This window comes from Jaculus jaculus, chromosome 3 (assembly GCF_020740685.1).
Source record: "Jaculus jaculus isolate mJacJac1 chromosome 3, mJacJac1.mat.Y.cur, whole genome shotgun sequence".
In the NCBI taxonomy this organism is placed as follows: Eukaryota; Metazoa; Chordata; class Mammalia; order Rodentia; family Dipodidae; genus Jaculus; species Jaculus jaculus.
The window spans coordinates 160,044,790-160,049,958 of NC_059104.1; the positions used below are offsets into that span (position 1 = coordinate 160,044,790).

Consider the following 5,169-nt stretch of genomic DNA (forward strand, 5'->3'; position numbering starts at 1 on the left):
AAGAAAATGGTGTATACACACAATAGTTTTATGCAGCTGTAAAAAAAAAAAATGAAATTATGTCATTTGTAAGAAAATACAAAAAAACTGGATCATATTAAGTAAAATAAGCTAGGTTCATAAAAACAAATGTCATATACTTTCTCTAGAACATGGAATAAAGAAATATATATGTACATTGTATGTGTGTATATATCTCCATAAAAGTAAAAAGGAACACTATTTCAGGGCTAAGGAAGAGGTCTAAGGAGAATGGGGAGGAACAAGAGAGGGTAATGGGGAGAGGACAAACATTGCATGTTTTCTCATATATGCAGAATGTAAATTTAAATATATGCATAATATACATTTATAACATGAAAGCAGAAGGGAAAGGAAGGGCAAATGAAAGTAGTGGAGAGCAAATATGAACAAAGTTCAATGATATAGCCTGAAAATGTCATAATGAAATCCATTAGCATGCTAACTAAAAAAAGAAATATTAGGTGGAGCCCAGAGCGACGTCACCACCATGGCTGGCATCAAAGCTTTGATCAGTTTGTCCTTTGGAGGAGCAGTTGGGTGGATGTTCCTAATGCTTGGATGTGCCCTTCCAATATACAACCAATATTGGCCACTGTTTGTTCTGTTTTTTTTACATCCTCTCACCGATTCCATACTGCATAGCAAGAAGACTAGTGGGTGACACAGATGCCATGAGCAATGCCTGTAAGGAACTGGCCATATTTCTCACAACAGGCATTGTTGTCTCAGCTTTTGGACTTCCGATTGTATTTGCCAGAGCACATCTGTTTGAGTGGGGAGCAGGTGCGCTTGTTCTCATGGGAAACACGGTCATCTTCGCAACTATACTAGGCTCTTTCTTGGTATTTGGAAGCAATGATGACTTCAGCTGGCAGCAGTGGTAAACGCAAAGGAGTCACTGAGCTGTTGTCACATGGACTTCTCGTCATGTCAGCGTCTGTGCACAGGAAATGGGGCAGGAATACTGAAACGTAGCAAGCCTCTGGGAGCATCTAGGTGCTCCTGCCTCACTTTCATCGTATACCTACTATTTCCACAGAGATTTGGGAAAGGATTAAAAGGATCTTCTCTGTTTGGAAAGCTTGACAGATTTCATACTTATCTATAGTATGCTTTTTTTGTGGTGTCCTGCTGAATCTAAAATATTTATGTTTTTTTCAGTTGTTTTTTTTTGGTAAATCAGTTTACAATGTTAAATATTTTTAAAAATGTAATCACCATTTGCATTGGTTTAGGAATTCAAAATTCTGGCTGTATTACTGGGCTAAATGTATATGTTTTCTCTTAAAATTAGTTAACCTCAATTATTATAAAAATAATTTTCCAGTCAGTCAGGATGACATCACTCCAAGTTTTATTCAGACTGTTGGCATAACTTATAAATAAACTATTTACTTAGTGCAAATATAACTGTATTTATACCTCAGAGGGGCCAAGTATCATTGCACATAACCTCCATAAGGGTTGCTGGTTTTGCTAGTAGACAGATGTTTGTGAATTGAAAATTATTTTATGGAATTGCTACCAAAAAAAGTGCTTTTCTTCCCAATTGTTCAAAGAACTTGTGTTAAACTTCAAGGTGTGGGTGTAAAGACAGATTTTGAAATACTGTTTTTATTTATGTTAGCTATGATGAAAGGAAGTGAGTTGCAGTGTATGAAAAAGCAAGAGCTCCACTGTTTGAATGCTACTCTATTTCCAGGTGGGAGTTCCGGTCAGACGGACATGCCCAGAACTCCTACTAATGGGGAAAAGTTGTATGCTTGCACCATATGTACCAGAAGACCTCCCCCTGCTTCCTCCTATTAACTTATTTGTAAATTGTATATATTAAGTAAAAGAACTTGGCAAATATGGTTTAATAACATTTAGAAATATTTGATGACTGGGAAAATAATTGTTATGCCATTTATTATGAGTGCTCCTCCCCAGCAAGGCCTGGATGTGATGTACAAGTTAGTCTTGCAGGGAACATACATTAAAATTTTAAGACTGGGCTGGAGAGATGGCTTGGCGGTTAAGCGCTTGCCTGTGAAGCCTAAGGACCCCGGTTCGAGGCTCGGTTCCCCAGGTCCCACATTAGCCAGATGCACAAGAGGGCACACGCGTCTGGAGTTCGTTTGCAGAGGCTGGAAGCCCTAGCGCGCCCATTCTCTCTCTCTCCCTCTATCTGTCTTTCTCTCTGTGTCTGTTGCTCTCAAATAAATAAAAATTTTTAAAAAAAATTTTAAGACTTAGACCATGGTAAGAGGTATTCTAAGGTTATATGTAATTTTTAAATATTTAAAACAAGTTTCCTGTATATGTCTTAATTATTTGGGGTGTGAGTTCATCTTGATAAATCTACTATTTCCTTATAAAAGGTATTTATTGTATGAATTAATGCAGAGTAGCCAAATCCAGCTATGTAGGAGCTTCAGAAACCTGACCAAAAAATTCCCAGTTACCAGGCATGATCAAATTGTGCTGGTCTGCAGGGCGTGGTGGTGCACACCTTTAATCCCAATACTCAGGAGGCAGAGGTAGGAGGATCACCATGAGTTCGAGGCCACCCTGAGACTCCATAGTGAATTCCAGGTCAGCCTGGGCCATAGTGAGACCCTACCTTGAAAAACCAAAAAACAAAACAAAAAAAAAAAAAAAAAATTGTGGTATTCATTTGTATCTCATGGTTATCAATACCTGTTTCATGAGCTGGTTATGAAAATGTTTGAGTTGATTTAACATTATTTTGCTAAGAATATTTGTATGTTTATTCAGTCTATTTACATAAAATATTATTTTTGCCTTCAGTCAAAACTGAATAATCATGACAACTATCTTATTTTGTAAAGGTTATTTCTCAAGAAAATGGTAACAAATTTGGATTTTGTTCAGTTTCTTACTAAAGATGTCTAAGGGTGGGGGGCTTAAAATTTTGTTTTACCTAATCCAATCCAAGTTTTATTACTTTTGGCTGAAATAGGAAGCAGTGTGAAATGTCTGTATGTGGCTATGCCATTTATGCATCAGGCTGAAAATGGCTTGTTGGAAATTAATGTTTAAGACTTGAAGAAGAAGATATGCATAATTGGGCAGCTGTTGATACAGTTGCAACTCAGAGCCTGTGAGCTACTGGATTGGGGGAGGGACAGGAAGTTCATTCTGTGATCCTTCTCTATTTCCAGTTCCCTAACAGTATCCAAACAGTGCACTAATACAGTGTGTTCATTTGGCCATAGACCCCTTTTCTAACCACTGCATAGCCCTTCTGTGTACTATTTGCATTGGCAACATTGTGTCTTGGACCCTGCACACTAGCTTGACAGTGCTATCTGGTGTCTGAGCTAGTTACATGAGATGTGAATTTTCCATAAAATATGCACTGACACACATTTGCCATTCTTCTGTGGAAAGAAAATTTGATGATGGAACAATAAAGATTTAAATATTCAAAAAAAGAAATATTAATATTTTCTTTGCAGTTGGTAAGTTAACAGATTGGAGTTTCTAGGAAAGATTGGCTCTGCCTTCCTTCTGGCTGCCAGAATGGTAAAAGGCTGTGGGAGAGATGAGAGGCAGCAGATGGTGAAGCCAAGCCAGGAGTGTTCATCAAAGCCACTCATCTTACCACTCATCCTTCAGTGATGATTGGACCCCAGTGTACGGCATCCTTTGCACTGTACCCCATAAGTCTTCTTCTCAGAGGGCAAAGAGCTTGAAATTTCCTTCTGAAGCCTACCATCTGGGAGGAATTACAGGTCTAGTCTGGGATGAGAGAATTATGTCTTTTTAAATTTATGCCCTGCAAATAGTCAATACAAAATTACAGATTCAACTACTTAAAATGATGTTCTGGAAAAATATTAAATGGCATAGTGAATTGCTAACAACAAAATAAGTAGGATATAAACTGCATAATGTCACAGAATAGTCTTGCTTGCATAGAGAGTAAAACCATGCACCTAGAAAAAATATCAACCACATTTGTCTCTGTAGCTGGATGGGTTGGTTTTGCTTTTATTGGTTCCTTTCTGTACTCCTAGAGAATTTGTCACTGGAAGTAAAAGCTTCAAAAACCAGTACAACATAACCCAGACAGTAAGCTGTTCTCCAGTGACCCATAGTTATTCAAAAAAATTAGCAGGGCTGGAAAGATGGCTCAGTGGTTAAGACACTTGCCTGCAAAGCATAAGGACCCGAGTTTCATTCCCCAAGTTCCCACATAAAAGCCAGATGCACAAGGTGGCACGTTTGTTTATAGTGGCTAGAGACGTGGAGCACCCATTCATATTCTCTCTCTGTCTCTCTCTGTCTCTGTCTCTCTCTCTCTCTCTTTCACACATACACACATGCATAAATAAAATATTTTTAATTAGCATTAAAGATCACCTTAGCCTGAATTGCTCCCAGCCTCCCCAGCCTTCCCCATGAGCTCCTCTCTTAGCTCACACCCTACTGTGTGCACTATCCTCTCTAACCAACACTTGCTCTTTGGTCCTAACCGAGCTGCACCCTGAATTTCTGTGCAGGTGATGGAGGAGGGCAAGTGATCAGCAGCTATGCAGAAAGTAAGAGAGGGAAAAACAGACAAGCAGGAGATTGCAGTCTAGGTAGCAACCAGCATCAAGATGTTCTAGGTCACATTTGCTTCTGTGAAGAGGAAGGGCAAAACATCTGGAGAAACTTCCTCAAATTCCAGGGCATATCTGCAAACTAAATTTGGCAGCTATATTTCCATGGGAACATAGTTCTGACATGCATGATGCTTTTTAATTTTATTTATTTTATGAGAGAGAGAGAGAACTCGTGTGCCAGGGCCTCTAGCCACTGCAATTGGACTCCATATGTGCAGGCCACTTTGTGTGCATGCATCTGGCTTACATGGGTTCAGGGGATTTGAACCTGGGTCCTTAGCCTTCACAGGTCACAAGGAAGCACCTTAATCACTCAGCCTTGTCTTCAGCCCAATTTTTTTAACATTTTTATTGACAACTTCCATAATTATAGACAATATACTATGATAATTCCTTCCTCTCCCTGATTTTCCCTTCACAAATCCACTCCCCATTAGTCTCTCTTTTATTTTTATGTCATCATCTTTTTCTTCTATTATGAGGGTCTTGTGAAGGTAGTACTTAGGTACTGTGAGGTCATAGATATTGA

General features: G+C 38.8%; 1 pseudogene; it reads left to right on the forward strand.

Annotated features, from left to right (window-relative positions):
* The first annotated feature begins 511 nt into the window (after positions 1 to 511).
* Positions 512 to 1,011, forward strand: LOC101603684 (annotated as a pseudogene).
* Positions 1,012 to 5,169: the final 4,158 nt, after the last annotated feature.